Raw genomic sequence first — 16,341 nt, forward strand, 5'->3', positions numbered from 1 at the left:
AGTAGGATATTCCATGTCCTAACACATCTCACAGAAAATAAACTTACACATAACCTCTTCAGTCTCTGGCTATGATCTTAAATTTATATCCTTGGGGTACTGTCTCAATCTCTTTCAAATGATTATCCAATTCTACTTCAAATGAACATATTGTCTATGCCTCAATGGCTCTTTGCAGTAAAACTTATTTTTAACTCCCCCTTTATTCAGGTGATAATTCTCAGTGAATGTTCCTGGTTACCAGTTTGCTAACCAAAAGAATCACTTAGCAAATTGTCAATGAGGCAGTTCTTGACGCCAACACAGAGCTTCAAGAATTGACTGATGCGTTTGTTCATGATAGTGAATCCAAATCTACATGTCTGGGTTGATCCTCGAGTTTTCCTTTTGAGAAGGTGGTGGTGTAACCTCCATCTTCCTCCCTCAGCTGCTCTTCAGTTGCTCTTTGAATCACCTGCAGGGCAGTGATACCCATGCTGAAGTGCCCTAGTTTGTGGATATACAAATATAGCATTATTGCAATGATTCCCAACTTACTCCCAGCTGTGTGTCTGGGCAATTCTTCACATCATGCCTGTTCACTCGTCTGATGTTCTTCAAAAACATTCTGCTGAAACACAGCATCCTGGAAGTCTCTTCCACAAGCAAGGCTGACCTCAGAGACTCCTTATTCCTTATGTCTCCAAAGGCCCTGTCTGTTTTATCGTCATCTTTTTAAATGGAGAACCAGTTCTGACCAGTATCCTGCTTGTTTGCTAACACAGAAAGTGGTCTTTTCCTGTTCTTCACATCAGTAGCTGCATTCGATCCATCTCCTCCTGTCCCTGTGTCTATCTCGAAAAGAAAAGCTCTTCTTTCCTCTGTTAAGGTGTGAAAGCTGTGACTTGTTTTTAACAAGTTTCAATTTGGGTTTTACTCCTTGTGAAAATCTGAGAATCAAAATCCCGGCTTTTTTTCTGAACAGGAGTATATATTTGCAACCATTCAAATTCATTTTATTCTAAACTTCCTATGAATCTATTGAGTCTATTTCCTCCTGGCCCCACAATGATTCACAAATTTTAATGACAGCTCTGTGAAAAATCTCTTATTCAGAACTTTTTAATTTAGGCAATTTTAGGCCTGTAACTTACGATTGTTGCATGCTCTATCCTTCAGGCGGTAAGCATGTACATGCAAACCTGTTTCAAGAAAGAGAACTAGCGATCCACTTATAGGCTCATATAAACTCGTCATTTGTTGGACATTTGGCAGCAAAAGCATGATGGCTTGTAGTTATTAAAATAATTCAATTAATAGCTTAATTTCTAATGCAAATGGGAATAGGTAAATGGTTTTTGCATTGTCTAAATCACGTGTTACACTGTTCTTTATGCACAAATATAATTAAAGTTTCAGGCTGGTTAATATTGCATCTTTTACCTCTTACTGAAGAAAGGTTTGTCTCTAATGCATTTGAAATAGTTACAGCTTTGAAATAGAGCATCCACTTTTTTTAAGATCAATAAGACATTTACAGTATAGTACTGATGAAAATCATATAGGTTAGAAAATATGTACATTGTGCAAGTCACAAGAGGGTCCCTGTACTCAAAATAATTGAGGGAGAATTTTATTTGGTTTCGCAAGTTTGATTTCACCATGAAGTCGACTTGGATTCCTCCACTGTACAGTATTATGCTCATCTCATCAGTTTTGCAGTCCATAAATAATACTCCTGTTAAAATGCTCAAAAAGGGTCGTACATACTTTAATAACCTGCCATTTATATCTAAATTAATCTATTTCCCAACAAATGTTTCTTTCTTTAAATAAATCTCGAAGAACTTATATTTGGATAATATTGAAGTTACTGCACTGTCTAGGAATGTAGCAGGTTTATGAATGATGAAAACTATTAACTTACAATGGTACAAATTAAGCTATGTTTTCCTCACTAATCATCTGGCAGATTTAATATGGTAGAGATTTTATCACAATTCAAATTACATTGATCATTGTACTGATTCCAAATTTTAAAAAAGGACATATCTAATTAATTTTAACTACTGATAGGATTTGCAGTTCATTTGAATGGTTATGACCTTTGTAAAAATTGCTAACACATTGGATTACATGGACAACCTCTTACTGTGACTTCACAAGTTTACCCAGATTATAGCTGGGATTAAAATATGGCAGTTATTTACTTCCCAAAAAGGGAGCAAAATGCATCAAATAAATGATGGGTGTACTTGAACATTTCCTATCAATTGGTTATTTAGTGCAATTCGCAGAAGAAATTAAGGGAAAAATCCAGAACATATGAAAACACTCAAGAGTTAACAGCTACTGGATGTGAGTTTGCTCGCTGAGCTGGAAGGTTAGTTTTCAGACGTTTCGTCACCATTCTAGGTAACATCATCAGTGAGCCTCCGATGAAGCGCTGGTGTTATGTCCCGCTTTCTATTTATCTGTTTAGGTTTCCTTGGGTTGGTGATGACATTTCCTGCATCAGTGATGTCATTTCATGTTCTTTTTCTCAGGGGATGGTAGATTGGCTCCAAATCAATGTGTTTGTTGATGGAGTTCCGGTTGGAATGCCATGCTTCTAGGAATTCTCGTGCGTGTCTCTGTTTGGCTTGTCCTAGGATGGATGTGTTGTCCCAATCAAAGTGGTGTCCTTCCTCATCTGTATGTAAGGATACTAGTGATAGTGGGTCATGTCGTTTTGTGGCTAGTTGATGTTCATATATCCTGGTGGCTAGCATTCTGCCTGTTTGTCCAATGTAGCGTTTGTCACAGTTCTTGCAAGGTACTTTGTAGATGACGTTCGTTTTGCTAGTTGTCTGTACAGGGTCTTTTAAGTTCATTAGCTGCTGTTTTTGTGTGTTGGTGGGTTTGTGGGCAACCCTGATGCCAAGAGGTCCGAGTAGTCTGGCAGCCATTTCGGAAATGTCTTTGATGTAGGGGAGAGTGGTTATGGTTTCTGGGCCCGTTTTGTCTGTTGATTCACCAACACACTAAAACAGCAGCAAATGAACTTAAAAGACCCTACACAGACAACAAGCAAAACGAACGTCATCTACAAAATACCTTGCAAGAACTGTGACAAACACTACATTGGACAAACAGGCAGAAAGCTAGCCACCAGGATACATGAACATCAACTAGCCACAAAATGACATGACCCACTATCACTCGTATCCTTACATACAGATAAGGAAGGACACCACTTTGATTGGGACAACACATCTATCCTAGGACAAGCCAAACAGAGACACACACGAGAATTCCTAGAAACATGGCATTCCAACCAGAACTCCATCAACAAACACATTGATTTGGAGCCAATCTACCATCCCCTGAGAAAAAGAACAGGAAATGACATCACCGACGTAGGAAATGACATCACCAACCCAAGGAAACCTAAACAAATAAATAGAAAGCGGGACATAACACCAGCGCTTCATCGGAGGCTTACTGATGATGTTACCTAGAATGGTGACGAAATGTCTGAAAACTAACCTTCCAGCCCAGCGAGCAAACTCACATCCAGAACCTCAACCTGAGCTATAAATCTTCTCAAAACTCGCTAGTTAACAACTACTTTTGAAATAACAATGAATTCAACTGCCTCCTGTTAGATTGAGTAAATTTGTACTATTAATCTTATTCTTTTATTATTTGTGGGATGTGGTCATTACGGACTAACTTTTATGGTTCACCCCTAGTTGCTCTTAAGGCGGGGTGAGCTGCCTTCTTGTATGACTGCAGTCCTTGTAGGTTGACCCACAGTTCCACAATTCCATTCCCTCCTTAATGGAAATAGTCATGGGTTTAGATGGTGCTGACTAAGGTCCTTAGTTGATTTTATGCAGTGCTTCTTGTAGATGATACATACTGCTGCTACTAATCATCAGTAGTGGAGAGAGTGGATATATAGTGCCATAGAGTAATAGAAACATGGAAACATAGAAGATAAGAGCAACAGGAGGCCATTTGGCCCTTTGAGCCTACTCCTCCATTCTTCATGATCATTGCTGATTGTCCTAATCAATAACCTAATCATGCTTTCTCCCCATAAGCCCTGATCCCATTTGCCTGAAGTGTTACATCTAGTCGCCTCTTGAATACATTCAATGTTTTGGCATCAACTACTTCATGTGGAAATGAATTCCACCACTCTTTAGGTGAAGAAATGTCTCCTCATTTCTGTCCTAAATTGTCTACCCTGAATTCTCATACTGTGAATGCCCAACCCCCACCCTGGTTCTGGACACACCCAGCATTGGGAAAATCCTCCCTGCATCTACCCTGTATAGTCCTTTTAGAACTTTATAAGTCTCTGTGAGATCCCCCTTCATTCGTCTGAACTCCAGCAGAAACAATCCCAACCTAGTCACTCTCTCCTCACATGTCAGTCCCGCCATCCATGGAATCAGCCTGATAAACCCTTGCTGCACTCCCTCGAGAGCAAGAGGATCCCTTCCTCAGAAAAGGAGACCAAAATTCCATGCAATATTTTAGGTGTGGCCTCACCAAGACCCCGTATAACTGCAACAACACATCCCTGCTCCTGTACTCAAAACCTCTCGCAATGAAGGCCAACATACTTTTTGCCATCTTTACCGCCTGCTGCACCTGCATGCTTACCTTCAGCAACTGGTGCACAAAGTAAATCAGGTCCCGCTGCATACTCCCCTCTCCCAATTTACAGCCGTAGAGTATTACAGCATGGAAACAGACCCTTCAGTCCAATTTGCCTGCTCCAGCTAGGTATCCTAAACTCATCAAGTCCCATTTACCAGCATTTCTCCCATATCCTTTTAACCACTTCCTATTTTTGTACATCCAGATGCCTATTAAATGTTGTAATTGTCCCCACTTTACTACCTTCTCTGGGAGCTCATTCCATAGCGTACCACCCTCTGCGTGCAAAGAAGTCACTCTTCAGGTCCCTTTTAAGTCTTTCCCCCTTCACCTTATACGTATACCCTCTAGTTTAGACTCTGCTACGCTGGCAAAATGACTTTGGTATTTCACCCCATCCATGCTCCTCATGATTTTCTAAACCTCTGTAAGGTCACCCCTCAGCAGTGTCAATCAGGTGGGCTAATACATCCTGGATGGTATCAAAAGCTTCTTGAGTGTTGTTGGAGCTGCACTTATCCAGGCAACTCCTGACTTGTGCCTTATAGATGGTGGACAGGCTTTGAGGAGTCAGATGCAAAATGCTTGCTGCAGTATTCCTAGCCTCTGATCTGCTCTTGTAATGACTGTGTTTATGTTGTGAGTTCAGTTGAGCCTCTTGTCAATAGCAATCCCAAAAATGTTATATTTACATTGCCCTGTAACATAGCTGGCAACAGACCACCTGGAATAAGTTCGAAAACATGTAGTTTCAATAGATGAGAGGGTAATAAGACCAAATTTCCTTTAATGTTGATCCTTTGAAAACAAGAGACTTGCATTTATATAGTATCTCACCTCATCACTTAAAATATCTCGAAAACTTCACATTAAAGGCAAGTGAAAATAACCAATTGAAGAGGTTAGTCTGACCTACAGCTGAACCAAATCATCAGTCAAGCTGTCAACATGAGGAAAATCATTGTCTTCTGTAGCTGTAATAATTTAACTGAGATGCCCTTCAGATGAGAAATTAAATTGAAGCCTTGTAGCTTTGTTCGCATAGTTCACAAGATGTTAAAGAGCCAATGATCTGCCCATTTCCTTGGCCTTGTCTCTATACATTTTTACGTAAAACTCAGCACTTTTGATTTACGTTCATTCAGAAAATGTTTTTTCTCTTAAAGAGATAACTTGAGATATGTCCTTCTGTAAACTAGGTAGCAGAAAAGTTACAGAGGACACGTTTTGTTGGATGGCTGGGCTGATGAAGTTCTATTTAATTATTAAGTCATATACATTGAATAGAATCAGGGAATAGATACAGTGCAGACTGGGACCATTCTACTTTGAATGATGGTACAAAAGGTCTCGAAATATGACTCCATTAGTAATGACAAGGGAGACCTGCGATTAGCAATTGCAGCCATCTTTAAACAGCAAGTGCTGAATGCATGATGCATTGTGAAATTCTCTTCAAAGCCCCACATCACAGAAGCCAGCCTTCAAAATGTTTGATTCACTCAATAGGACATCAGAACACAGCTGAGAGTATTGGATACAGCCAGTGCTGTGGCCACCGACAACATATTGGCTATCATCCTAGCAACACGCTTCTGAACTGGTGATATTTTCAGCTGGCATCCACCTGACAAGTGAAAAATTCCTTGCCATGTTCCATCCACAAAAAAGGGACAATTCTAACCCAACTAATTAGTGTTATATCAGTCTACACTCAATCGACAGCAAATGGGTCACTGACAGTGCTAATGAGTGGCACATACCCAGCAGTTACATTCTCACTGACACAGTTTGGGTTTAACTTGGGAAAATTTGCCCTAGGCATCGTTACAGCCTTGGTTGAAACACAGACAAATGAATTCCAGAGGTGAAGTAACAGTGATTGCCCTTGACATAAAGCAGTACTTGGGCCAAATGCGCTTCAAGGAGTCCTAGCAAAATGGGAGCCAATGTGATTCGGGGGAAAGCCTTCCATTAGCTGAAGTCATACCAAGCTCTAAGGAAAAGGGTTGTAAACTATGAACGTTGATCATTTTATTCCCAAGAAATCACTAGAGCTCCTCAAGAGTGTCCTCAGTCTAATTATCTTTAGATACCTCAGCAATAATCTTCTATACACTGTAAGACCAAGGTTTAGGGTGGACTTGGGGGAGTTCTGCACCAAAGAAAACCAGTAGTACCATTCATGAATTCTCAGATTATGAAGTACAGGTAGTTCTGCTATAATACATGCTTTATTAATGCGAATTGGCTGTAATATGATTGATGAACAGTGGATGCTGTTTGGATAACATGAACTTTCTGCTGTAGAGGTATAGCAATTTTCTATAGTGACTTCGTCCAATGTGATTTTCTATGGCGATTTCCTATAGTGCGGGGTCACACAAAAACACAACCATCAAATATAGGAGAACTATAGGATAACATTCAGGCTTGAGCTAATTGGTGACAAGGCAAATAACATTCATGGCACATAAATGTCAAGTATGATCAGCTTCAGCAAGACAGAATTAACCAACATCCTTTCACATTAAACAGCATTACATTTGCTGAAATTCCAATGATCATCACTTGGGTCTCACCATTGACCAGAAATTGGATCAGCCACAAATATATTATTCTTGGCTATAAAAACAGCCTACTGTTTGGCACTTTATCCATCACCATAAACCCTCACTACCCTCACCACTGGTGCACATTGTCAGTAATGTACACCATCCACATGACATCATGCAGTAACATGACAAGATATTGCATTACAAACTTCTAGCTCCATAATCTCTAATATCACAGAAACAAGGGAAGTAGGTTTTAATTTTATTATTCTTTCAAAGGATATGAGAATACTTTCTTTACCATTCTTAATCGCCTTGTGGTTGTGATGACGAGTTGAACTGATCCAGTCTAAATGATGTTTGGAAACATTACCACAAGCAGGTTCCACACTATTTCACTGACCAAGCTAATTAGGGAATATATCAGCGTTCCTTCATCATGACCGGTTCCAAGTTTTTGAATTCTAATCCTGCCAGCTATAGAACATAGAACACTTCAGCACAGGAACAGGTCGTTTGACTCACCATGCCTGTGCCTACCATGATGCCATTCTAAACTAGTCCCATCTGCCCACACATGGTCCATATTGCTCTATTCACTGCTTGTCTGAGTTTGCCTAAATTCTCCTGAAACTATGTTATCAATCTGCTTCTAGCACGTCCCCTGGTAGTGTGTTCCTGGCATCCCCCACTGTCTGTGTAAATACTTGCCTCGCAAATCTCCTTTAAACTTCCACCTCTCACCTTAAACCTATACCCTCAAGTATTTGACACTTACATTCTGGGAAAAGACTCTGACTACCCACCCTATCCACATGTCTCGTAATTTTATATACTTCTATCATGTTTCCCCTCAGCCTTCAACACTCTAGTGAAAACAACCCAAGGCTGTCCAACTTCTCCTTACAGCTAGTACACTCCAATCCAGGCAATATCCCAGTAAATCTCTTCTGCACCTCCTCCAAAACCTCCACATCCTTCCTGTTGTGTGGTGACCAGAACTGCACATGGTATTCCAGATGTGGCCTGACCAAAGTCTTATGAAGCTGCAACAGGACTTGCCAACTCTTACACGCAATGGCCCAACCAATGACGGCACCATATCATTCTTCACCCCCTTATCCACTTGCGTTGTCACTTTCAGGGAACTAAGGATTAGACCGTAAGATCCCTCTGTATATGTTCCTCGGGGTTCTGACATTAACTGTGTACTTTCCTCTTACACTTGACCTCCTAAATGGCACAGTCATCCGAATTAAACTCCATCTGCCATTTCTCACCCAACATTCCAAATGATCTATATCCTTTGAAAATCTTCCACACTGTCCACAACTTCACAAATTTTTGTGTCACTTGCAAACTTACTAATCAGACTACTGACATTTTCATCCAAATTAATCCTTATGGATCACCACTGGTCACAGACTTCTAGTCAGAGAAACACCCTCCACAACTACTCTCTGTCTTTTATGGCCACGTCAATTTTGTACTCAACTTGTCAACTCACAATGTGTTCCATGTGATTTGATCTTCTGGACCAGCCTATCATATGCAACCTTGTGAAATGATTTACTCAACTCTATGTAGACAACATCCACTTTCTTATTCTTAATCATCTTCATCACTTCCTTGAAAAAAACTCAATCAAGATTGTGAGACAAGTTTCCAGTTCCTGCCTAATTAGCCTTCCTCCAATTTACACTTTCACATGAGGATCAGCCTTATTCTTTTCCATAACTATCTTAAAACTTATGAAATTATGATCACTGTTCTCAAAATGCTCTGCCTCTGAAGCATTGCTTATCTGGCCAGGCTTATCCCCCTCTACATAGTCTATGGCATCATTCCCTGGTTGGACTACCCACATATTGTTTCAAGAATCCCTCCTGGATGCACTGAAAAAAATTCACCTCCATCTAACTCCCTGACACTAAAGGAGCCCTCGTGAATATTGGGGAAATTAAAATCACCCACAATAAACAACCCTGTTTCTTTTTTACATCTTTCCACGTTCTCCCCATGCATCTGTTTCTTTAATTCCTGCTGGCTACTGGGAGGTCTATAATCTCACCTCATTACAGTGATTGTATCTTTCTTATGCTTAAATTGTACCCATATTACCTTATTGGATGAGCCTCCAAGACATCCTCTCTTAGTACAGCTGTAACATTCCCCTTACTCAGTGCTGCAACTTTCACATCTCGCTTTCTCACACCTGAAACATCTAAGCTCTGGAACCATGAGCTGCCAGTCCTACCCTTCTCTCAATGAAGTTTCTGTAATGGCTACCACATTGTATTTCCACATATTAATCCATGCTCTAAGCTCCTCTGCCTGATCTTTTATAAAGCCTTGTATTAAAATGTACCAATATCATGCAGACTTTGGTAATTCAGGAAGGCAATTCATCACTATCTTCTCAAGGGCAATAAGTAATTCACAAGAGATTTTTTCATTAATTCATCAAATTAATTCAGGACAACATTACTTAATTCCTAATTAGGTTGATTAGCAAATAATTTCTGTTCAGTCCTGCCAATAGATTCTTAAATTACAAGAACTTGCTAATACCAAAATTTATTCAGAATTCAATCGTACCAATCTTATAAGGAAGACATCGTCCAGTAAAACTCAAAAAGAGGGCTTATAATAGAATCTGTGCAAGTGTTTTTTTAAACAATCAGGATTGAATTTGTATAATTCTACCAACAAAGCAGTAATTAAAATAAAATCCGTGAACAGATTACCTATGCATTATTTATAGCATCCCTTCCATTGCTACTTTGCGTATTGCAGTAGCTTAATGGTTTGAACCACTGAATTGTGCTTGTGACAATATTACTGCTGGGGGTGTAATGGTAGCTGCTGTCACAATAACTTCCTGTCATTTTAAGGGAACCTTCTGAAAATTAAGGTTTGCAAAGGAATTTTAAAGTTTCCAAGCTAAACATTCACCCATGAAGTTTTGCTTCAAGGTACCAAAACAAAAATGACATTTTGTTTTCCTTGCTGACTGGTTACACAGAAAATACAGCTGGAAGAGAGATTAACTTGCCTGATAAATTTCAAATACATCTAAAGAAATTGTTTACACCCAAAGCTCATCATCTGGTGATTTGTTACCCAGAGATCTGCTTACTCGTGAGGTTAGCCCCAGACTCCATCTTTTGTTTCCTTGTCTTTCTTGTCTGGTCTGATTCCTCAGTCCTTCATAGTAGATTGTAGTGTTACATTGGAGCTGTATCCATATTTTTTTTGTTATCCACAAGAAGTCCATGCCCTTAGCCCCATAAGCAACAAGGAATTGATATACATTAATTGCCAAATGAGATAAAACCTTGAGACATAGTGGTAGAAGTAGGCTATTTGGTCCATCATGTGTGCTCTGCCACTCAATGAGATCGTGGCTGATCTGAAAATCCTCAACTCCACTTGCCTTGAAAGTCCCTCTCTCAGCCTTGAATATTCTTATCAATCAACCTTAACTGCACTCTGCAGGAAAGAATAACACAGATTCACCACTCTCCAAGAGATTAAATTCTTTTTCATTTCTGTCGTAAATGGGTGACCCCTTGCTCTGAGAATATGTCCTACATTCTCCTACAAGGGAAAGCAACCTCTTCACTCTGCACTGTCAAGGCCCCTAAGAATCTTATGCTTCAATAAGGCTATCTGTTCGTAATAACTCAGGAAGACTAACAAGAAAGCAACATGAAAGGGATAAAGTGATTGTTGAGTTACATTTTGAGTACATTATTATCTGCTTTGTCTGTTGAAAATCAAAATTTGCCACCCTTTATTTATTAAGTTTGAAAGAATCATTGTAATGTAAAAGTTGTTTAGCGATCAGGACACACCTATAGGATTCAGAATTTTCCAGAAAACTTGCTACCAGGGAAATATACAGAAGCTGTCACAGTTAATAGAAGCATTTGGAGAATGATTATGGAAGAGGAAACAATGTTATTATACTAATCTTGGTAATTAAAGAAGGGTCAATGCTTTTAGTGAAGCCTAAGAATTGAAACAAAAAATAACTAGTTCGTCTCCACTTGCCAGATGCAATTATCCTAACATGTATTTCATATCACAAAATAAGAAATAATATATCTCCCTAGGAAAGTGAAGAAGGGATTGCCCAAAGTCCATTTCTCACTTTATTCCAGATCTATCCAGACAGCAAAACAAGAATAAATGCTTCTATTTTTAAGATGAGGTCATTCTCACTACATATGTACAACTGTTAATTTGTTAGTCCTTAACTTGTATAGTTCTCCCCAGCTGAGCCTCAATAGGAACTACTAATTTTTGTATGAAATATTTTTAACATTTTCACTTTCTAACTTTCAAAACTAAATGCTGGAAATAATGTTGCTCCCAGTTAGTTTAACTTGGCAGCTACCTGAAGGCAAAATGGGCTTTTTTTTATCCAAGCATGGCAACAACTGTTTAAAAGTTATTACTTTCAGCTAAAATGCAAGAACAACTCACTGAAGCATTAAGCCCATCAGTGCTCTGTGAGAATACCTTCCTTAGCCTGTTGATCTCCATTTCAAAGTGTGTATGTGAAAACTTGTTCCATGAAAGTTCAATTGAACAGTTACAAGTCAATCTCTTGAGCACTCCTCCATTATCTTTCTCAGCAAGATTTAAAAGCATACATGTATATGCTATCACTACTTTGGAATTCAACTTCACCCAAACCAAGTTGCAGGCTATTTTTTCCCCTGTGTTCCTTGCTGTGATATTATTTCCAAAAAGAACACCAACAAACTAAAAACAGACACAAAATGGCTGACCCAACTAGCAATGAAAACCTAACAGCCTAGAAACTGCTTTTGTATAGGTCTATAACAAAGTTTAATGCCTTGTTAAGAAATTTATTGAGAATTAGTTTTAGCATGGCAATGACCCATACTACAGAAAAGGACTAACAAATCTGTTAATATATGAGGCAGAGGAACATTAGTTGCAAGTTAATCGTTATTATATGAATGAAAAAAATATAGTCTATTCTTATGGTACAATAAAAGTGGAGCCATATTTTACACAAGACTCATTAGCATTCTCTCACAGAAAACAAGATGGTGGGTTACTGGGACTGGTCTTCAGATCCCATGAAAAACTGAATTAAATGGAAGAAACTTGGATCTGAAATTGTGCTATGATCGAGAGGTTCTCAGGTCATCAAAAATGCAACTGAGGCATGAACCTGGATGCCTCAACCATGTACTGATCACTCACCATTTCTGCAGACCAATTGTACTTTGTACATCCATAGTCCAAAGAGGAAACTAAACATGTTGAAATGCAGCAGCCTTCAGTCAGATCTAATGGCCAGTGGGATGTTTTAAGCATGAGGTGTGAACTCTAGAAAATGTCTAAATCTAAAGATTCTTTGGAGACATAAGTCATCCTTTTGGATAGGTGCAAGGATAACCATGGCAGTGGTATGGTGCCCTTTAAGAGAAGTATGTTGCCTTTAGAAGAGGTCAAATGCCTTTTGGGATTGTTAAACGTCAGTGTGAATGTGTTTGAAAGAATAAAAAGTCATGGCAACTATAAAGCTGTTAAGGGAGCTGTCTGAGTAGCTATCAATAGAATTGTCAAGGGAGAAAAATATGGCCTTGGCACTGGACGAGAGGAGATTAGGAGTGAAGTATTCTCAGAGGTAGAGGCTCAAGAATTGGACATTGAGAACGGTTTTGAAAGTCCATTAAAATTTATGTAAACAATGTATGCAAATCATACTCTATTAAATGCATATGAGACACAGTCAGACTTCCATAAATTTAGAAACTAGGATGTTTATTCTATAGAAGGGTATAATTGCATTTAACAGATTAGAAGATTTTAAACATTCTCCTTGTTAATTCCTAATTCACTCCTGTCTTTAAAGTAAAATATAAAAAAAACTATGAATGCTGGACAATTGAAACAAAAACAAAAATTGCCAGTGAAAGTCAGCAGGTCTAGTAGCATCGGTGCAGAACTAACGTTCTGAGCTTTCTGCTGAAGAGATACTAGACTCGAAATATTAACTCTGCTTTCTTCCCACAGATGCTGCCAGAGTTTCACCAGCAATTTCTGGTTTTTCTGCTCATCTTTAAACTGTTGGACTTTGCTAAGGAGTCAATCATGGAAAAACACTAAGTATTTACTAGACTGTGATTTTCACATAGAAAAACACTTTAATAACAGATAGCAGAAGCCCTAAAAAATTCAGATCCCTGGAATGAATATCTAGTCTCAGCAGCCTTCATGGTTCAAACAGACATTTAACAGTAACACAAAGAATAGATGGTTTGATTGCAGTACCGTGCTGAGATTGCAGATATACAAGCTAAAAGCACCATCATGAAAGAAGAATCTTGACTGACAGGAGTAAGCATAGGGGTAATTCTTGAAATTACAATAGGCCATACAAGTTTGGAACTATAACATAAGAATGAACCCCAGGGATGCCCAAGTTATGATGTTTTAAAAGAGACTAAAAATACCATTAAGTGGAAACACAAAATTTTCAAAATTACACATGATATGGAAGGTTCAGAAAGTAAAGATGATTTTACTGATCAGACAAAGCTAATTGTACTGGTCACAAGAAGTTTCAGTCCACAAATGATTATTTCAGTTGCAGACTCATTCAATAGAGCCGTTTTGGTTAGTGGTTGTACATGTGGGTCAATGACTGAATGCATGGAGTGAGTGGTTAAAGTGTTACCTGGATTCTTTAAATAAAATTACCTGAAATTACATTAAGGAATTCAAAAGCCTCATCTGCTTCAGGTTTTGTCATGACAAGATGCCAAAACCACTCACAAGAAAGTAAATTACCTGGAGTACAAATGTAGCATCAAGTAAAATATCCTTACTGTTGAACAGACCATCCATAAAAAAAGGCTCAATGGATATAGAACATAACAAGGCAATTGTTTTTGTGAAGATAATGGATTATTGTTCATACAACTTGAACATTATTGTATTCTTTCAACAAAACCTAACTCATCTAAACAAAAGATTAAGCAAGTACGATTGGAATTGCACTTTAACAAAGGGTCATTATTGGATAACTAGGAGCCCTCTTGTGGTACGGAAGTAGTGCCTCTACCCCTGGACCAAGAGGCCTGGGTTCAAGTGCCAACTGCTCCAAGGTTGCGTAATAACATCTCTGAGCAGGTTAATTAGAAAAAATAGATTATTTGATAAGTATCAGCAGCTTGTCCACCCATTTCAAAAATTAAAGATTTACTAAAAGGGAGGAAGGGATGGTGAGAAGGCTGGACATACAGAATATATCAATGGGTTCTTGTGGCAGACTGGTTCTGCCCCTGTATCTGAGCCAAGTGGCCCAGGTTCAAATTTTAACTGCCCCAGGACTGTGCAACATGTTGGAACTGGTTAATTAGAAAACATCTAGAAGAAATCTGCAATAGATATGAGGTGTGTGTTCAAAGTATAGGCGCTGACCATCATGGCCCAAAGTTAGCCTCCGATTAGTAAGAGGCTTTAATAAAGATAAAGCAACAGGCTTTAAGGTCTGGGGCCATTTCACACTGCACATCATAAATGTAGGAATTTAGAATTAGTTAGTCTATGATGACATGCAGTAAAGAGAGGACAGTAATAGTTGACAAGATAACAGAAACAAAAACAGGGGCTAGAACGGGGGAACCAATTAAATTTTTAACTAACAATGGTGAATCTTTCAAAGAATCAACATCTGCCCTGGAAGGAACTCATTACAAATGGCAGGAAGCCACAGTCCTTATGAGTTGTTTTGCAAGAAATGCAAACATTTGTTCAGTAATGAGTGATCATCCCAGGATTAGGAGTGAGGATTACAATTAGATCCACTTTTTCTGAGCACTCGAATGCCCCACATGAAGGATGAAGGACCTTCATGAACATTGAGATTTCAGATAAAATCCAGTGAGCCTGTGTCAATGTAAAGTTAACGCAATAGAAATAGTGATTTAAATATTAAAAACAATCAACTGTATTCCCCTAACCAATTTAGTCAGAGCATCATCACTTGAAATCTTCAGGCTCCACCTCTAGATTACTTCCATTTTGAAGTTTCTCCTGAATCCTAGACCACCTCCATCTCTCCTAAAACAACTACTAACTGGCAACCACTGATGATTAATTATTGCCCTGAATAATTCCATAAGCTGTTCCAAGAAAATATTCTTACCCACCACAGATGATGCCATCAGAAATCCAGCAATGTGTGTGCATTTTATTGCTTTTCAACTGGATCTGAGCTCGTCATTTACCGACACATTTGAAACATTTATTGGCACATAATTAATTACCATAAAACTAGTCAACAAATTATTGATGGCTTACAAATACGCAGTTATTTCCATTTCTTGAGTGTATAGTCAATATAATCAATGAAACTACTTAATAAGAAAAACTCCAATTGATTCACTAGTACCAACAATTACATCTAGTGTAATGTTATGAGCGAGTATTCATCGATGAAACGTCTGCACATTTGATATAGAACAATTCTAAACACCACACATTATAAAAGATCACAACATTTAGTCTGCATAGGCTAATACATGAAGCAATGAAGAATTATAAGGTCTGGCTGAGGCCAGTAAGGATGCTAAGTTCATTACGGTCTACATTCTACAGTTTAGAATGCCACATGAGAATTTAAGATGATGCATCTTAGAAATAACTGACTTGTAATTGAATGCAACATGACAAAAAATAGGAAACAAGTAACGTGCAACTTAGCCTTGAATCCTGGACGCTGAAAAATGGCAATCATATGGAACTTTCAATTGTGAAGAGAATATGTGAAAACCAGTTGTAACTGAAGGTCAAAGCAATGAATAGTATGTCAGGGGATCAATAAAAATGTAAAATTATACCCGAAAATGAATACAACAGTGATATTTTTACTGCTACATTTCAAGTAAATTGAACAATGTCAATTAACATCAGATTAAACCGCTTTAAAAGTATTGACTAATCTATTTTTCCCATTTAAAATCAATAAGCAGAACATTTAGACAGTTTTTTTCATAAATTAATGAACCACAAAAGCAAAATATGATTAAACGTTTTACTTAAACTATAACAATGAATGTTAAATAAAATTACATTGAAACCAGATTTATTTCCATAATATGGC

The 16,341-nt window shown here is 38.3% G+C and overlaps 1 protein-coding gene across 6 annotated transcripts in view; it reads right to left on the reverse strand.

Moving 5' to 3' along the window:
* epha6 (eph receptor A6) overlaps positions 1-16,341 on the reverse strand; it is a 617,472-nt gene that overhangs the window by 305,138 nt on the left and 295,993 nt on the right. The window lies entirely within an intron of this gene.

The sequence above is a fragment of the Stegostoma tigrinum genome, chromosome 12 (assembly GCF_030684315.1).
Source record: "Stegostoma tigrinum isolate sSteTig4 chromosome 12, sSteTig4.hap1, whole genome shotgun sequence".
NCBI classification, from domain to species: Eukaryota; Metazoa; Chordata; class Chondrichthyes; order Orectolobiformes; family Stegostomatidae; genus Stegostoma; species Stegostoma tigrinum.